The sequence below is a fragment of the Cryptomeria japonica genome, chromosome 11 (genome assembly GCF_030272615.1).
Source record: "Cryptomeria japonica chromosome 11, Sugi_1.0, whole genome shotgun sequence".
NCBI classification, from domain to species: domain Eukaryota; kingdom Viridiplantae; phylum Streptophyta; class Pinopsida; order Cupressales; family Cupressaceae; genus Cryptomeria; species Cryptomeria japonica.
The window spans coordinates 725888586-725909511 of NC_081415.1; the positions used below are offsets into that span (position 1 = coordinate 725888586).

The 20926-nt window shown below is 35.2% G+C and overlaps 1 protein-coding gene across 2 annotated transcripts in view; it reads right to left on the minus strand.

Moving 5' to 3' along the window:
• LOC131061239 (probable cinnamyl alcohol dehydrogenase 1) overlaps positions 1-2899 on the minus strand; it is a 57408-nt gene extending 54509 nt beyond the window's left edge. Inside the window, exon 1 of one of the 2 annotated variants that reach the window (XM_057994783.2) lies at positions 2607-2899. The gene's annotated coding sequence lies outside the window, so the exon portion shown is untranslated. The remainder of the gene's footprint in view (positions 1-2606) is intronic. The other variant, XM_057994784.2, reaches the window with a different exon arrangement.
• Between the last annotated feature and the right edge of the window lie 18027 nt (positions 2900-20926).

Here is a 20926-nt window from a genome sequence, read left to right on the forward strand (position 1 = left end):
TGCCCGACACTTTTTGGCCAAGATTTTAAAAACAGGTTTATAGGACCTCGTGATTGCATTTCTAAACCTTCCTGTCAATTTGGACACCCTCAAAACTAGGGCACCTAGCACACCTGTCCAGCACTTTGGCTTCAGATTGTGGTTACAAGTTCCTCTCTATATCTCATTTCCAAATCTGAGCTTCTATGTTGATTTCCAATTCTATATGTTATTGTTTATGCTGAAAGTTATCAATTTCCAATCATTTAACCTAGTTCATTTACACATATTGCACAATCTCAATCCCATTGCAACAAAGGAACATCAATTCAAGTGCTCAACTCTCCTATTCGGACGCATATTCATGTTCCGATTATATACCATGGAGATTCGAGATCTTAGTTTGCCCCCATATGCCTAGGATCTCATTCCTACATATCAGGTACAAATCACATTAGGGAATGGTATGGCAAGATGATGAGAGTTAAAATTGTAATGACCTCATTCGATAAGGTCAACAATATAATATGAAGCGGTGGTTGGGTCTGAAATCCCACCAATGCGGCCTAACAAAAAGGGGTAGACCAGTCCTTTTCAATTGGTATGGCCCAACATGAAATCAAAAACCTATGACTTATTCTCTTGCATTATTAGCCCTACAAGCTAGTACAACTAGCAGCTGGAATAAAAACACGCCAAACTAAACAAATAATAATCATCACACCCAAAATCTGAAAAAAAAAAAAAAACTAAGAGCAAACATTGAAAATCTCATACACCCAAATTAAAACATGAAAACCAAGATCCAATTGTTGCATGTCCTGTCAATCCCTCTATGGCACTATATAGAAAACGATAAGGGTTTTCCTTCAAAACTTCACACATCCGAATGGTTTTTGTCCTCAAAAAGAGAAGAAAAATGTACGTTCATTCTTACAAAATAAAAATGTTTCAAAAAGCATGTAAAGGCTTTTTGAAAACACTTCTTATTTATAGCTTTATTTCAGTGTTCCACGGAAATGCATTTCCCACCTCCAGGCCCAAGTCCCCCATCCCCGAAACCCATCCCCGAAACTTTTTCCCTTTGTCCGCCGTCCCCAAAGCCCGTCCCCCCGTCTCCCCGTTCCCAACGGCCGTGGAACACTGCTTTATTTTCAGGAAATAAAAATAATTTATTTTTCTTTTAGATAAATATTCCTCAAAGTTATAAAAAATATAATTATCATCTTTACACACCTTTTTGCACCATAGGTCTAGCGACACTTAAATAATTTCTTATAACATTTTTTTTAAATAGTTAAATTAAAGTTGTCATTTTTTTTTCAACTATTTAATTTAATTATTTCCCTTTTAAATAATTAATATAACTAGCAACAACCAGTAACTCCACAGCACTAGATACTTTGTTTTACCACAAGCTATTTTAAACAAAGGTTTTATTTTGGAGCACGCTGCTAAACTAAAAAAAAGAAGAGAATGATGATTGAAATGGTCTTTGGCTTACTCATCCCCTTGTGAATGATTAGTTGAAGCTCTCCATGAATTGGGTCTACTCCTCCAAAATGGTATCTAAGGCATTCCTATGCCCTTTTCAAGTTTACTTTAAATCATGGCTTTCAAAACACAGGCCAAATGAGAGACTATTTAAAAAGTGGTCCTTAGTTTTGTATGTGCGCTGAATTATTAAAAAACCTAGCAATCTAAATTTAAGGCATTTCTTGAAACCCTCACTTCAGTAGCTATTTGGCTCTGGCTTCTGGAACTTCCTCTTCATTACTGACAGCCAAATACAAACTCAAAAACTCAACCTATAAGAATGTGGCCTTCCCATGCAAAGCTTGTTTCCGATATGGGAATTTTGTCTCGAAATGCCTCCCAGCAATTCATACACATAAAGATTAATCAGTCAAACTAGGGAAGTTACGGATGGTTTCAATCCAATAAGACAGAAGCAAGATCAGAAGATTGCCCGGTAGAAGAATACTTCCATGGAACGCATCATTACGGAGCCTACTCTAGACATTTTGGAAACAAATAAGAACGAGACTGCATTGCCGCCTGAGAAAACCCAACCTAAGGAAGCCATGATGACTCTCTTGCATTATAACGATCAATCATAGCAGCAACAATAGAATTCTAACAGGGGAAGAAGCGTAAACATAAGAGTAACATTGTGCCTTCTTTGGAAATGTGGGATCATCCTAATGAGAGAACGATTACACCTGAATAATTGAAATTTCATAATAAAATTAGAAATATCTGTTGCATTGGTTAAAAGTGACTGTATCCATACGTATGTTGTGACTATCTCTATAATTAATACTCAACGCGATAGAGAAAGACAAAATTCATGAAGAAACCTTTTAAATTAGGAAAACAATCTATTCTCTGCACCTCAAATGTCAATATTTCAACAGAATTATCAAACAATCTGAAACCATTCTTCACACGCAGACAGCTGCACTTCGTAAACAAAATATTATGAACCCTACTTTCTGAGCTATAGATGAATTATGATCTACACATGTAACATGTCACCAAGGAACTTAAATTTCCCTATTACATACTTTCTGCACGACCTCATCAAATTCAAAACTTCTCAAATGGCAGGGGACTGCATTACCCACCTCAAAGAAGAACTTGCAGATACTCGCTGTATATCTATGTCCACGAAGAATCCGAACTTGCAGACACTCGCTGTGTATCTATGTCCACGAAGTATCCGAACTTGCAGAGACTCACTGTATATCTATGTAACTGAATTTGCAGATACTCGCTGTATATTTATGTCCACGAGGTATCAGAACAATATTCGTTGCATATCCATTTTATTATTATTTATAGCGTGCTTGGACCGATCCTTTCTCAGTAACACAAGGCAACATTTGACTACCTAATCGCAATTACTACCTAGATGAGAGCGAATTTTTTTAATTTATTTATTAATTCACATTTTTTTAATGATGAATAGATTTTTATTATTATAATACTTTAAAATAGATGTATATTTAGGGTTTTTTTTGGTCAGCCACACAAATCAATATTATAAATGCAGTTATTTTATTTATTTTTAATTGATGTAAACATTTGTATTAAATATTATTTTAGAAGATATATTTGGAGCAGTCTTTATTTGTATTGCACATGATTTTGAACTCAACACCATCTAAATGTCTATAACATGAACTTTGTCATTAAATCAAATGTCCTTTAGTGAACAATAAATTCAATAGTCAATTGATCACCATTATTTTTTTAATTTATTTATTAATTCACATTTTTTTAATGATCAATAGATTTTTATTATTATAATACTTTAAAATAGATGTATATTTAGGGTTGTTTTTTTGTCAGCCACACAAATCAATATTATAAATGCAGTTATTTTATTTATTTTTAATTGATGTAAACATTTGTATTAAATATTATTTTAGAAGATATATTTGGAGTAGTCTTTATTTGTATTGCACATGATTTTGAACTCAACACCATCTAAATGTGTATAACATGAACTTTGTCATTAAATCAAATGTCCTTTAGTGAACAATAAATTCAATAATCAATTGATCACCATTATTAGGTAGACCAACTAATTTAATACATTTATTTTATTTTTACTTTTTTATTTTTTAATAATGAATATTTTTAATTATATTATTTTTCAAAAGAGATATATAATACTAATTTAAAAAATGAATGTAATGGAATCAAACTTCAACAAAATTTAATATAATCATAGTTAAACCATTATATAGTAAGAGCCATTGAATCCATAGTCATATAAAAGATACTAGTTGTTAGGCATTAGGTTCTAATTTGTAATCAAACAATGGAAACAAAGTTTTTAGCTAAATGTAATAAAAATTTAATCATTTAATACAATTAAAGATTTAATTAAACAATAAATTTAAGCCACTTAACTATATTATGAAATGATCTAATTAAACAATTTTGAAATGAACATGTTAAAGAAACTAAGTAAAATTCATAACTAAATGAAAACTACAAGCATTATTCAAGCTAGTTGAAATCATGTCAAGAATATAAATGATAAGCATACAAATGACTGTAAGGTTTAGATTGTCCCTTCTATGATGTCCCTGATACTAAAATTATATATGAGATTGTTGGTCATGAATCCCTTTGGCGCCATGATATTTATACTCATATTCATGGTAATATCCTACCACCTAATGTCTCTCATAATCAATGTTGAACTTTCATCAAACAAACCTCACACTTCCCCATTCATGGAGACACACTATATTTGGTGAGGCTATGTTGGTTCCTTATTATGATGTTTAAACACGATAGATGATAGTCTTGCACTTCAAGACGTCATGATGATATTTGTGGTGCTCACACTAGCAAGATGGTACTTATAAAGAAATTTATACAAAGAGGTTATTGTTGGTCCACTATGGAGCACAATGCTTGTCAATATGTGAAGTAGTGTCTAACTAGTCAGCAACATGGAGACTTGATCCACACTCCCTTGCAAGTGTTGCAACACATTACCACTTCTTGGCCTTTCTCATAATAGGGCCTAAATGTCATCAATGAAATTTACTCCACCTCATCCAGTGGCCACAAGTTCATTATCGCTAATATTAAATATTTTACAAAGTGAGTTGTCATTCCTCTCACATTCACCACTAGTACCCAAATATCCAAGTTCGTCCTTTCCACATCATTTGTTATTATGGCATCTCATTCGTTATTATTCGTTATTGTAACTAATAATTGTAAGTCCTTTAAAAATCATTAAGTCCACACTCTTCACAAGCACTTCCATATCCAATGCCATTGGTCCATGTCATATTATCCCCAAAATAATAGGTACCCCTTACCTTGAATTAATGATATTTTCAATCAAATATGTGATAGCTTGTTTTTTTCACAGATTGATCTTAGATCAAGATACCATCAATTCAGGACAAATGATGAAGAAATTCATGACTATTTTCAATACAAACATATTATGAGTTTAGAGTTCTACACTTTAGACTGACAAATTCCTTGATAGGCTTCATTAATTTAATGAACATTTTTTTTAGAGATTGTATTAACATATTTGTCCTAGTATTCTTGGACGACATTTTAATATACTCAAAGAATGAAAAAGAGAACATTTAGCATTTAAGGTTTATCTTGTAGTGTTTAAGATAATATAATTTTTTTGGCAAATTGTCAAAATGTACTTTCTTCTAAAAGAGGTACAATATATAGGACACATTATCTTAGTAGAGGGAATTGTTGTTGATTCATCGAAGATTAAATCTATCTTGGAATGGATAGTGTAGACCAAAAAATGGGAATGCTATGATCATCCTAGGGTAACCACCAAACCCTTGAATCACAACCTAATATCTAGCCTATCGTATAAAGAATGTGATACAAGAGTGATATGTATAACATATTAAAAACTCAAGCATATCATCATCAAAATAACAAAGCTAATATCATGAACGAATTAGTGCAATGAAGAGAATATCATGAGCATGATAAGCAAAGACAAATGGATATAAGAACAAGTAAAGCATGAATATAACAATATCAAATGCATAAACTAAAAAATCCCTCAAAGATCTTCATAGCTCTCAAGTCTCCTTCAAAGTGTTGATAATGTTGCCCTCAAAAATCTGCAAGCACAAGTATATGATAAAAGGAAATCTCAAGCATAGTGGTTAAAGGAAAACAAGAGGCAAAGACTCAAATATATAGACTTGGAGGGAATTTGATAAATGGTTGAGTTTGAAATGGACACAGAAGAGATTGAACAACTCAAATTTCGTAGGAGAAACTTTGCCAAAGATAGGGAGAGAGTGTAGAATCTGGTGAAAGGAATCGAAGGACAAGTGGCGATGGTTGTCAGAGAGTGGAGAGGTGAGTGGGAAAATAGAAGAAATTAAATTAAAAAATTATTTAATTTCATGAGCAAGAGTAATAGTAAACAGATGTTTATCTTTTTATCAAACTAAGGAAGGGAAAGGTGAATGCAGGGATAAATAGATTTATTTATTTGACCATAGAGGAATAATTAGATAACTAAATAATAAAAACTATTTAATTATAAAAGTGTTGGGGAAATGATAAGAATAATTAATTAATTAAAAATCAATTAATTATGGGAAATTAGTAATTAATTAGCTAATATTAATTACTTAATCAATATTAGAGAGAGAAAATTAGCAAGTTGATTAAATAATTAAAAATTATTTAATTATTGAAGAAGATTGGTGAACAAAAGAAAGTTTTTTTTGTTGTCTACGACTAAGACCTAGAAACGTGCATTAAGTATGAATATTTATGGGATTGGCAAGTTATTATAAAAAGTTTGTAGCAAACTTCTTAAGAATTGCCAACCCCATTACTTCCCTCTAGAAGAGAAATTATTTGAATGGTTAGAAAAAATGTGAAGATGCATTGTGTTGGATTGATTAGGGCAATATCTAATTATTTCATTATTTAGGTCTTTTAATTATTTTATTCCCTTAAGCTAAACTTGGGTATTTTTTTCTTTTATTAAATTAGGCTAATAATAGCTTTAGTTTTCTCATTCATTATGATCATGACATTTGATAGTAGGTAATTTAATCTTTGTTCAGGGTTTAGCCTATTGTTTCATTCATCCTTTTCATAAGGATTTATTCATTCATTCGTAACATATTCTTTTGTGCATCAATACAAAATTCTCAGGTTGTTGAGCAAATTATCCTTGCTTGATCCTTTTTTGTGATAGATGTTGTGCTTGTAGATGATTCTTATGATCGTGTGGTTAATCCATAGCTCCAACATGGTAAGAGTGTAAGATTTGCTAGGTTCTTGTCCAAATTCTAGAGGGATCTAGCCTTGAGAGAATTTCCTATGCACTTTGGGCTCAAGCGAAGGTTTCCATAGTGTTCACAGCACGTCCCAAAACCTATAGATCGATTGGCGTTTCATTACAATTTGAGCAGTTGAATTTTTGCACATTTTTTGCTAAGGGCACAAAAATCAAGGCAGAATTTGATAGATAGCAAAACATTGGTCACCTTAGAGCAATCGACCTCACCATTAGGCTTAGAGTAGCCAACAACCCTAATATCGCCTATTCAAAGGGAAAAATCCATGCAGTTGCGAAAAAAAAATAATAATAAGTTGTTGAGAAATCTATATGAAATTTTGTATGACCTTGTATTGCTTCCAATAGCCACAGTCTTTGTGCAAGCCAAAAAAATTTACTAGGTGATTTACATTTTTACAAAAAAATTATTAAAAATTTTTGCATTTTTTTAAAAAGAGGGTGCAAAACTTCAAGGTACAAGCGCATTTAATTCTTGGCAATGTTGTACCTTCCTCCTACACATGCATCAACTACTTGCTAATGTCACCCCTCTATTTTGCATGATTTGTTGACATCATCAATGGACCTACCACTATATCAAGTCACCAACAAAATATTTAGCCACATCAACAAAATATTCAACTAAGGAATCAAAATATTCTAGAAAAAATCTTTTCTTTAGAGGGCCAAATTTTTCAACAATTGGGATTATTCCTAGAATAATTGTTGATGTTAGCATGACATCATGTTGATGATGTGCAATCACACTTGGAGTCCCCTTCCTACCCTCTTCTTGCAATTTGACCTACCTATGGTTTTTTCCTATGGTTGATGAGGCGATGGTTAGAACTGATATTTGATTATGATTTTGAGATCTTTTATACCAAAGGAAAGGAGAATCAAGTTGTTGATGCATTAAGCCACAAGAGGTACATATAATCCATGTGGTCTCAATTCACTCCAATCTTTGAGAAAAAGTACCAAGGAACTCAAACAAAGAGGAATTATATGAGCAAGTAAAAGAAGCTTTATAAATTGAACCCCAAGATCGTAGTTATGAGGGTTATCAATTTGATTTGAATGTAAGCTTAGGCTTTAATGATATTATATACATCGCAGATTAGGATGGTTTGAGAGAATTTATCCTAAAGGAGTCATACTTTGCTCCATATTTTGGTTATTCAAGAAAGACTATTGGTGCAGGAGCACCTAGTCATGCTTTACTCTCCATTTTTAGTATTTTCATGTTTAAGTGTTTGTAAGTCTTGTAATAGGTTTTGAATGTTGTCATAGGTTGTGTTTAGTCATTTCATGAGTTTTTGATCTCATTTTGTTCTTGAGAGGTCAATTTTTGCTTCTTAAGGCTTGAATTGTCAATTTTGTGCTTCTAGGCCTAAAAGGGCTAAAAAGTGGAAAATTGTCTTATAGGCGTAGGTATGCTTTGGAAAGCATTGAAACATGTTTAGAAAGTGTTTTTAATCATTTCTAGGTGATTTTGGAAGGTTGGTTGTGTTAGGTTGCTCAAATTGCCATTTGGAGCAACAAAAGTTGTCATTTTGCTTGTAAAAGTTGTCATTTTAGACACTTTTTTGTAAAAAGAAGACAAAAATGCCTTATGTACGTATAGGACTTGATAACTACCTCCAAATACTATATATATGCCTCCCTCTTCTTTGTATAGGGTTGGATTTTGTACTTTCTTTCATAATCAATCAAAAGAGCAGCAATTTTCATGTTTTTTCTCATGTTTTGCACTCCATTTGTATAGCAGCCCGTACTGGGACTTCTCATTTTTGTGTTGTACCTTTTGGGTAGTTATTGTAATGTATATTCAATGCTATTCATGTAATTAGATTGCAGGTTTTGTTTTTGGAAGTGGGTTGTACAAAAAAGTTTCATTTTTGGCTCTTTTGTTGCCCTATCAAGGGTTTTGGCCTCCAAAATGCATCAACTTGTCTAATTCTAGGTTTGGGCTCCCATGGATGGACTTAGACAAGTTGTATTGCTCATGTACAGTATATATAATTCATCTTTTGGTCAGGGTTGTGCAAAGGAAGTGTTTTTGAGTTCATGCTAGGCAAGTTGAAGATGAACTTGGCTAGTAAATTTGAAAAAGACTCAAATAAGTTTGTGCTCAGAGGTCAATTGAGTGAACAAACTTAAGGCAGAGGTCTGCACTAGTTTCCTTGGAGTTTTACAAGAATTTGGAGCTTTAAACAATGCTTATTCCACCTTGCAAGTGTGTTGAGTTATAGCTGGCAGCAAGTACCCAGTTTTGGGGAATTTAATGTCTTTTGCATCTAAAGTTGATTAATGAACATGTTCATGCTTTGGAATCTTGTGGAAAGTGTTGAAAAAGTTTTTGGAGATTGTTACAAACCTTGGTGAAGTTTTTCTTGAAGTTCTAACCCTTTCAAAGTGCAGTAAAATAGTGAATTTGACAGTAAAAGTGAATAAAACAGACATGTTTCAGTTTGCATAGCAAGTGTTTGATGAAATGTCATGCAAGGCAATGTTGAAGAAGTGTTCTAAATGATGAGGCAGAGGTTCTACAAGAATTTAGAAGCTTGGTTTGTGGTTTAGAGGAGACATCCTTTGTTACTTGAGCAAAACCCTCTTAAAACCCTCTTTTCTTGCCTAAAATTGTGGACAGTCATAATACCATCTTCTCAGGAGCTAAAACCATGAAAATATTTGAGCTTGGACCTTGTAAACACCTTCCCAATTAGGTTCCAAGGTTGATTTAACCATTGTTGCACTATACAAGCAAAATCACTCCAATTAGGCCTCCACGGGCTAGTAGCCTTTTAGCCCTGTTTTGCTAAAAAGTGAACTCGGTTACCTTATTGATGTTAGAACCTTCCAAGTTATTGAAGGACAGTTTAAATACACCTAATGGGCCTAATTAAATCAATAATGACAGAAAATACAACATTTTGGGGTGTGGACCTATGGTGGAGGATTTGAGTAACTTTGAGGAAGCAAGCTAGAACAATGTTGCATAACACACAATAGGGTGGTTGTTTGAGGAGAGGTGTGGTTGTTGGAGTTTGATGTTGCCAAACACTAATTGAATACAAAAGAAAAACCATATCCTTGGGTCCACTTAACAAATTAAACCAATTTAGACTTATTGAGTAACTTCTCACTCAATCTCCCTATCAACTATACTTTTGGCATATGTAAAATTGTTATATATTGGAAAGGAATGAAGCACGAAGCAACCAAATTTGTAACAAAGTGTCTTGAATGATGATGAATTGAGGTTGAGCATCAACATATGACGGGATTGTTATATCCCCATGATATTCTAGAATGGAATTAACAATCAATCAATACAAATTTTGTTTGACACCTACCCATGTCCATAAAAAGGCATGACACAATTTTGGTGGTAGTTGACAAACTCACCAAAGTGGCTCATTTCATACCAGGTGCAATGGATGAAAATAGGATTTCACAAGTTTAGTTATGTAAACTAGGAATTAAACCTATTTCACACACATTAAATTAAAAGAAAAGTGAACTCAATAGATTCAACCTCAATCCTATTAAGAAGAGGGTTGACTATTGATTGGACTTTATTCCTTTTGTTTGAGTTGAAGATTCAATTGACAAGATGTAATTTGAATGCTAAATTTAGGGTATATGATTGAAAATTGACATAAAATAATAATCATAGTAAGTTCTAGATGTCATGCAAATCTATAAAGTTAAATCTGAGGATGGAAAATAGTTCAGAACCTGTGACAAAAAAATTGAGTTGAATTGTTGGGACTAGGAGGGGCGAAGCGACTTGGTCTTGTAGATGTTGGATGGAGGCAAACTAAATCTTTTCCGAATCAGGATGACACACAAAATCTCATGTCAAAAGCTCGCCAAAAATTGATGGAACCAAGAGGGTATGGGCCTCGTAGTCCTCCCGAAGCATCGTGGTCCCTCTGGAGTGCCTTGGTCCTCGAGGTTCTCTAAAACTTCTACAAAAGCCAATTCTAATTATCTTTGTCTCATCTTCCCAATTCTTCTTGTGTAGCTCCTAAATCTATCACCTACACACCAAAAAGAAGGCAAATTATGTTGTGGATAGGGGTTTGCCTAAGTCAAACTCCAAATTTGGAATTAACCCTAATTGAAATAAAAATTGAACTTGAATTGAATTGGAAAGCTTGCCTTTTGCGGGCAAGGCTAGATCTAGAATTGAAATGCTTGAAAATATAGACACTTATACATTCAATTAGTGATGTAATGCTCTTAGGAAAATTCCTCCATGTGTTGATGTAATAACATGATAAATCGCATAAAATCATCATGAAATCGTAGATAAAACATAAATGGAAGGTGTCTTGATGTAGTTTGCTACTCCTTGAATTAGATTTGCTCTTGAAGAAGAAGAATTACTCTTAAATATGATGATAATGCTAGAATGAGATGAGATGATGAAAATGAATTGAAGAAGATGCCTTATATAGGGATTTCACAATTAAATTAACCTCTAGGTTAACTTAGATTTAGTGTATTTTCACACAGAGCTAGATTTGAAAAGGGTGGGATTGCCCAATAATCCCCCTGAAATTTGGGCAAAAAGTGCAAGATAGGGTATGGGTGACCTTGTCTCGATAGCTTTTTCTTGTTTTTTAGGAATGCAAGATAATAGGTTCTTGGTGGATCAAAACATTATGTATAGATATGCAAAAATGTTTTGTATGTTGAAATTGGGGTAGGATTAAGGATAAATCTGAATAATAAAGGATAAATGGCACAGCTAGAATCAAAGGCCCAAATAAGAGTGTGATGATGTAACAAAGAGAAATAAAACCCATAATATTAATTGAAATCAATAAAGATCTCATAATGCATAAAGGAAAGGAAAATATTAAAATAGGTGCTAGGAGAGTGTGAAATTGGACACACTAATAAAGATGTACAATTTATGATGCTACATTTAGCCCCAACTTTAGTGGACTATGATCTTACGGTCATGCTCTTGGTAATGTAGAAATGAAGATGTAGAGCATATGAGAGCAAGACAAGCTAGGGATAGGATAATACTAAGGGATGACCAAGCTCCCAAGCATAGGATCCTATCAATCCATGCAAGTAACCTTCAAATAAACACAAAAGCACACAACATTACTAAAACACAAAGTTCCAAGTCAATTAATTGAAGAGACCTCGATAATCAAAATGTCTCAACCGCTAATATCATTCTCGATATGTTATTGCAAGAGCACAAGCGGACTTATAAAAAAAATAGGGACATACTCCAATTTAAAGGAGAAGAAACCATGATTTAACACTAGCAATGTGTGTTATGCTACGGATTCATTGGAGATGGAGAAAGAGGGAACATGGATTTCATAGGCTACCAAGTTGTATTATGCTAGGTGATCCATGAGAGAGATCAAGAGGGAACGTGGATTCCATGGGTTAGCAAGTTGTGTTATGCTAGGTGATCCACAAAAACATGAATTCTCATGGGACAACAAGTTGTGTTATGTTGTGTGATCCATGTAAGAAGGAAGAGTCAAAATAGTCTAGTAAGTTGTGTTATGCTACTTCCACTCATCCTGAAAAAATGTGCAATAAGATATCCAAGCAAGGCATTATGCAAGGAAACCTGCAATTTGAATTGAAAAAGGATAACCAAGCAAGGTATTATGCAAGGAAATCCGCAACTTGAAAAGGATAACAAAGCAAGGCATTATGCAAGGAAATTTGCAACTTGAAAAGGATAACCAAGCAAGGCATTATGCAAGGAAATCCGCAACTTGAAAAGGATAACCAAGCAAGGAATTATGCAAGGAAATATGCAACTTCAAAAGGATAACTAAGAAAGACATTATGCAAGGAAATTTGTAACTTCAAAAGGATAACCAAGCAAGGCATTATGCAAGGAAATATGTAACTTGAAAAGGATAACCAAGCAAGGTATTATGCAAGGAAAATTGTAACTTGAATTGAAAATATGTTACAAGGAGGTCGTGATGTATGCCCCCCTTAAGATGTCAACATAGCCCTATGTTGATGTCTTAAGGAATATAGAAACAAGGATACACACCTTCATCACCAAGGAGATATCATTTAGGCAACAATGTACATTACCTCATGAGTTAGTTGAAATATGTGAATGAGATCGAGGTGCCACATCAGCATTGTGTGCGTAAAGTATTGAGGTATGAGGAGATCGACTGCGTTTGAAGTCTACCTCGGGAATGATCATTCTTCTTAGTGGAATGAGAAGAGAGTGTGATGGGTTACTGATTCCCATGTGCGGTGAAGAATGAACGATGCAAATTGTCTTGTGATCTGTTTGAAATTGTAATACTCTATGTAATGTGTTTGGACGGTCGGGATTGGACCGCCTATGTTGTAAACCTAAGATGCTTAGGGTTTAGGGTTTATGCTACCGACCTATCTGTTGTCTATAAGATCGATGATGTTTGTTATTGTAAATTTGTTGGCAAATGTGTGTATCTGAATGATGAGATACTTGCCAAACCAATGAGTGGGAAATTGCAAAGTAGAGGATATGAAAAGGATCTGCCTTGGCATGTAGTGTTGTTATCAGATTAGAAGTTTTACCTGTTGTCTTTTAACAATTTCAACAGTTGGAAAATCCCTTTATCGGGTAGCTTTAACAAGCTTATTGTAAAACTTGTAACCAGGTGACTCAAGATCATTGAGTTCTTCAAATCCTCTAGCGAGGTAACCTTTAACAAAGTTTCAACCTTTAACAGGGTATAGAGCCATCCCTTAATCAAGTGATCTCTAACAGGATCGGTTCCTAGCAGAACCTTATTGTAAAGTCTTTAACCAGACTAGGCTCCTAACAGGATGAGCTTCAAAAGAGTTCAAAACAAGCTTGTGGGTATTCATTCCCACCGTGGTTTTTCCCATTTGGGTTTCCACGTGAAAAATTTGTGTGTTAATGTGTTATGAATTTTTCATGTGATGTTTATGAAGTATTTGGCTAGAAGATTATGCATGCAGAGTTAATAGGTTATGGAATTACTAGTATACCACATGCATATGTTTATGGGTGAAATTGATGTCAAGTATTGATCATATCTGAAGTGTTCAAACTTATCAGTTAATGGTGTCTGGTGTCTTATTGTGTTTAACCGGTATTGCCATGGTTGAGTCCAGTAATGGAGAGAACCAGTTGGTATTGCTTTAACTAGATAAGTTGTTGAGAAAGTTTTTATATGTACTAATTCACCCCCCCCCCCCTTATCAGTACCAGTTGGGGTATTTGTTGTTCATCATTATTCATCAATTGGTATCAGAGCAACTCCAGGTCCTCGATGATATAAGCTTAACCGCTTGAGGTAAAAGATCCTACTGTAATGATGAAGAGGGAAGGTCCTAAGTTCAATAGAGATAAATTTAAGATATGGAAGGACGGAATGAAGATTTACATCAAGAGTATGGGTGCTCAACACTGGAGCTATGTTGAGAATGCCTATGTTACTCCCACTGGCACTCTGACTGATGATCAGAAGAGAGAGATCCAGGAAAATGGGCAAGTCATGGAAGCCCTTATCAGCAGCTTGTTAGACATTGAGTTTATTGATGTACAAGACAAGGACACACCTAAGGATGTATGGGATGCACTAGAAAACATCTATGATGGTGATGAGCATGTAAACCAAGCCAAGGAAGAAAGCCTTAGAGGTAAATTTGAGTATATGAGGATGGTTGAAGGTGAGACCATTCATCGACATGGTATTAGGATTAAGACTGTGGTTGGAGATATCAAAAGCGTTGGTGGAACTTGTTACTACTTATCTAGTTGCCATTAGTTTTTATATTCAAAGTCATACTATATACTCTAGTCGGTTAGCACTACCAAATCATGCAATCGGTATACACAGAGAAGTCGGTATGCACAGTCTAGTCGGTTACAAAGGAAAGCAATTACAAAACGCAGTATACACCGAGCTGGCTACTGAGTATCTTTTTATGTCTACCGAGTAGTAAAGATGACACACCGAGTTGATATACACCGAGTGAAACATGTTACCAGATACATTGAACCTGGACATGCATATGAAAACGTGTTACAAGATCGAGGCACGTCTAACCGTTATTACATTGGAAATTGCACCAAAAGATTATGTATGATTTTGAGATCAATCTAACCAATGAAATATTTTGTTTAGTTATTCATTCAAGGAATCATGTTTGTAAGTTCGAAGCAATGAATTAGATCACCGTCTTAAGAGATCTATGTATACAACATGAGTTAAGGGTGTATATGTATGTGTAAGAAGACTGTTACAGAGACATAGAGGTCACCAAGAAGGTTTTCAGAGAACAATCGAAGAACAGAGTAAACAGAAGGGTTTACCGAGTTACTATATGGGTTACTGAGGTATGCTATAGCAAGGTAATCTATTTTGAGCACATAGAATCTGCTATAACATTTCAGATGTAAAGTTGTAGATATTTGTAATGATTTTATTGTAATATTGTGAAGTTGAAAGAGAAACCTTTAACAAGGTAAAAGGCTCTAATCATGTCTATAAATTGTAAAGCCTCTAACCAGGTGCAGCATTCAGTATAAATGTTGTAAAATTCTTTAGCAAGGTAGATCTAACAGATCTTGTTACTCCTAACAGGGTAAGCTATCAGATATAGCTAAAATGTAGCTCTAACCGAGCACTCTTTATTATTGCAGTAGTGAAGTTGTGGGTGCTATCCCCACCGCAGTTTTTCTCTCTAACCAAGAGTTTCTGCATAACCAAAATATATGTGTTATGGAGTGAATCATGTATGATTGTTATCTATTTGCTTTAACTTTATTTTATGTTACTGCACTATTATGTTTATGCATAACAGTAAAGGTATTATTCAAGAAAAGTTTTGGAGTACTGATTCACCCCTCCCCTCTCAGTACATTAGCTTTCCATATTGGGCCTAACAGAACTATTGATGATACCATTGTTGTTAGTAAAGTCCTTAGATCATTGTTACCAATCTATGCAATCAGAGTTGTTGCTATCCAGGAACTAAGGTCTATTGATAAGACCAAGGTATCATTAGATTCTATCATTGCAAAGTTAACTACATATGAGTTGAATAACTATGATGGTAGTGTTCAGAAGACTGAGTCAGCCTTTAAAGCATCTATTGTACCATCCAGAAAAGGAAAAGAAACTAGTACCAGATATGAGTCCAGACAATGCATAGATATGGATGATGAAGAGATTCTAATGTAGTTTGAAGCTCTTCTTGCTAAAAGACTTTCGAAGGGAACTGGAAAATATAGAGGTAAACTTCCTTTGAAATGTTTTTCCTGCAACAAGATATGGCATATAGTTGTTAATTGTCCTAACAATGACAATAAGGATAAACCAGAGAGGTTTAGAAAATATAAAGGAGGAAACAAAAGAAATTGTCTAGTTGTTGTGGATGAAGGTGTCACTGATGAAGAATTAGAAGATGAAGAAAATGAAGACATAGTGTTTGTAGCAGTAAAGGAAGAAGTATCTGACAAGAAAGCACTTGTCTCTCGCATTGACAACTCTAATGAGTGGATAATTGATAGTGGTTGTTCTCACCACATGACTGGTGATCGGAGAAAGTTTCTGTCTTTGGAGGAATATGATGGAAGTGTTGTCAAATTTGGCAACGATGCACCATGCTTGGTGAAAGGTAAAGGATCCATCTCACTGAATGGAAAGAGCAGTGCAGATGATGTCTACTGGGTAGAAGGTCTTAAGCATAACCTATTGAGTCTTACTCAACTGAATGACAAAGGATTAATTCTGGAATTCAAAGGTAGAATCTGCAGTATAATTGGGAAGAGTGGTGAAGTTATTGCGACTGGTAAGCAAACCAGAGGTAAACTATTTCTGTTGAATGCCAAGATAAGTCGGTGTTTAATGGCTAACTTTGATGATAGTTGGATATGGCATAGGAGACTCTGTCATATGAACTTTGACAACATTGTTAAAGCCGGAAAGATCGAGACGGTAAGAGGATTACCTTTGCCGAACAAACCTGAGAATTCTTTGTGCAGAGAATCTCAACTTGGGAAGATGTCTTCCTCAACTTTTAAAGGTAAGTCTTTCTCAACAAAAAATTTACTTGATCTTGTGCATACTGATTTATGTGGTCCTATGAAAACTAGAAGTATTCAGGGAGATAGGTATTTTATGATTCTTACTGATGATTGCTCAAGAATGATGTGGGTCACATTCTTGAAAGACAAGTCTAAAGCATTTGGAAAGTTCAAAGCTTTCAGAGCATTAGTAGAGAAAGAAAGTGGTAAAAAGATAAAATGCCTCAGAACTGATCAAGGAGGAGAATTCACTTTTGATGAATTCAATAAGTATTGTGAAGATAATGGTATCAAGAGGCAATTGTCTGCCCCAAGGACATCTCAACAGAATGGCATAGCAGAAAGAAATAACAGGACTATAGTTGAAGCGGCTAGAACAATACTGATCCAAGGAAAGATTGCTCACACTTTTTGGAGAAAAGCGGTGAGCACTACAGTCTATACTATGAACCGTGTACTCATCAAGAAAGGCAAAGATAAAACCCCTTATGAGTATTGGACAGGGAAAACTCCTACTGTGAGTTACTTTAAAGTGTTTGGTAGTAAGTGCTATATCAAGAGAGGTGAACAATTGAACAAGTTTGATGCAAAATGTGATGAAGGAATATTTCTGGGATATTCCACTAAGAGCAAAGCTCTTAAGTGCTACAACAATAGAACTCGAAAAATTGTTGAAAGTATCAATCTCAAGGTTGATGAATCCCCCGGGGAACCTAAGGAAACATGCAGCGAAGAAGTGGAAGATGAACCGGGTATAGCCTTCTGGGAACCGGTTAAGAAAGAAACTTGTAAAGTTCTCAATGTTTCTGTATCGGTAGAAGTTGCAATGAGAGAAGAAGAAAAGCTAGCAAACCAAGCTAGAATCATTCCTAGATATGTGAAGTTGCATCATGATCCGAAGCAAATCATAGGAGATAAAGATGCAGGGATACTCACTAGAAGAAAAGTGAAAGAAAACTCTTGCATGATTTCTGAATTTGAACCCAAGACTTCAAGAGAAGCTCTTACAGATGAAGACTGGATTAAAGCAATGGAAGAAGAGCTAGACTAGATAGATAAGAATGCGACATGGTCTCTGGTGCCCAGACCGGAACATAAAAATGTCATTGGTACCAAATGGGTCTTCAGGAATAAGCTAAATGAAGAAGGCACAGTTGTAAGGAACAAGGCTAGGCTTGTATGTAAGGGATATGCTCAGGAGGAAGGAGAAGACTATGGAAAAAATTTTGCTCCTGTGGGTAGACTAGAAGGTGTTCAAATGCTACTTGCATTTGCAGCATTTAATGGATTTAACGTTTATCAGATGGATGTGAAATCTGCTTTTTTGAATGGAATCCTAGAAGAGGAAGTGTATATAGAACAACCACATGGGTTTGCCTTATCAGAAGATAGTGACATGGTGTGTAGATTACACAAAGCCATGTATGGACTAAAACAGGCACCTAGGGCATGGTATGAAAGACTACACTCTCATCTTGTGAAGATTGGATTTTAGAAAACAAGTGAAGATAGCAACATCTACTTGAAATCAGAAGGTGATCAGATTCTGATTTGTGAAGTGTTTGTGGATGACATAATCTTTGGACGAGATGATAAAATGAGTCATGCATTTGCAGATGAAATGAAGAAAGAGTTTGAGATGTCTTTGATAGGAGAAATAAAGTTCTTCATTGGTTTACAGATTCAGCAAATGAAAGAGGGTATCTTTATTACCTAGTCCCAGTATGTCAAAGAGGTATTGAATACTTTTAGCATGGAGGAAAGCAAACCGGTTGGTACATCGATGGTGACTGGCTGTAAACTGACCAAGGAAGATGATTCAACACTGGTGAATGAAAAGGAGTACCAGTCAATGATCGATAAGCTGCACTATGTGGTGCATAGCAGACCTGATATTGCTCATGCAGTGGGCATAGTAGCTCGTTTTTAGAAATGTCCAAGAGAATCCCACTTGGTAGCTGTCAAAAGGATTCTTAGATATCTAAAAGGAACAATAGATTATGGATCGTGGTATCCATATAATGGTGACTATAATCTAAAGGTATATACTGATGCTGATTGGGGAGGAAATGTGGACGATCGGAAAAGCACAACCGGTGGAGCATTCTTTCTCAGTGGGAGATTAGTATCATGGACAAGTAAGAAGCAAAGTTGTACTTCTCAATCTACAATTGAAGCAAAATATGTGGGAGCATTTATGAACTGCACTCAAGCAATTTGGATGAAGCATGTATTGGAAGGTTTCAAGGTACCTGTACCTAAACCGGTGAATATATTTTGTGATAAAACAAGTGCAATAAATATTTCCACGAATCCAGTATTGCATGCTAGAACTAAAAATATTGAGCTTAAATATCACTTTTTGAGAGAAAAAGTTCAGAATAAGGAGGTTGTACTACAACATGTTTCCAATAAGGAGCAACTAGCAGACATATTCACTAAGCCCTTACCGAAGATGACATTTACCTATTTGAGAGGTGAATTAGGGGTTTTGCCCCTTCATGAAATCAATTAAAGATGTGTGCTCTGCATCTGTCAAGTACTACAGTGACAAATCTTTCAGGATTAATGTGTTGAAGGATGCTACTCCTTAGGGGGAGCAACATAGTAGATTTTGGAAGCTTATGCCTCCACTTTGGCATTGTTGTCAAAGGGGGAGAAGATATCTGATGATGAAGACACACTGGTTTATAATGTTTTCAATAGCAATGCTACACTGAGTATTGCCATCAATGCCAAAGGGGGAGATTGTTGGATATTGTTGGCATATGGGGAGATTGTTGGATATGATAGCATTTGATGAACCGGTATGTTGATATGATGATAATGTATGTTGTCATTGATGTCAATAAGTGTAAGTGAACCGGTATGAAAAGGTATGAAGAGATGTAGTGAACTGGTGTCAGCGTTTCACTAAGTGTGACTACCGGTTGATAGTCTCAGCTCTATGGTTATCGGTTTGGCGATCTAGCTTGTGTGATGCAACCGATGATACTCTGTGATGAGTTAGATAAGAGATGTGAATGAGATCGAGGTGCCACGTTAGCCTTGTGTGTGTAAAGTATTGAGGTATGAGGAGATCGACCACGTTTGAAATCTACCTCGGGAATGATCATTCTTCTTAGTGGAATGAGAAAAGAGCGTGATGGGTTACTGATTCCTATGTGCAATGAAGAATGAACAATGTAGATTGTCTTGTGACCTGTTTGAAATTGTAATACTATATGCAATGTGTTTGGACGGTCAGGATTGGACTGCCTGTGTTGTAAACCTAAGGTGCTTTGGGTTTAGGGTTTATGCTACCGACCTATCTATTGTCTATAAGGTCGATGATGTTTGTTATTGTAAAGTTGTTGGCAATTGTTGTGTGTATCTGAGTGATGAGATACTTGCCAGACCAATGAGTGCGAAATTGCAGAGTGTGATTGCAGAGTAGAGGATATGAAAAGGATCTGCCTTGGCATGTAGTGTTGTTATCAGATCAGAAGTTTTACTGGTTGTCTTCTAACCATTTCAATAGTTGGAAAATCCCTTTACCGAGTAGCTTTAATAGGCTTATTGTAAAACCTGTAACTGAGTGACTCAAGATCATTGAGTTCTTCAAATCCTCTAGCGAGGTAACCTTTAACAGGGTATATAGCCATCCCTTAACCGGGTGATCTCTAACAGGATCGGTTCCTAACAGAACTTTATTGTAAAGTCTTTAACCGGACTAGGCTCCTAACAGGGCGAGCTTCAAAAGAGTTCAAAACAAGCTTGTGGGTATTCATTCCCACCGTGGTTTTTCCCATTTGGGTTTCCACGTGAAAAATTTGTGTGTTATGTGTTATGCATTTTTCATGTGATGTTTATGAAGTATTTGGTTGGAAGATTATGCATGAGATTTAATAGGTTATGGAATTACTAGTATACCACATGCATATGTTTATGGGTGAAATTGATGTCAAGTATTGATCCTATCTGAAATGTTCAAACTTATCAGTTTATGGTGTCTGGTGTCTTGCTGTGTTTAACCGGTATTGTCATGGTTAAGTTCAGTAATGGAGATAACCAGT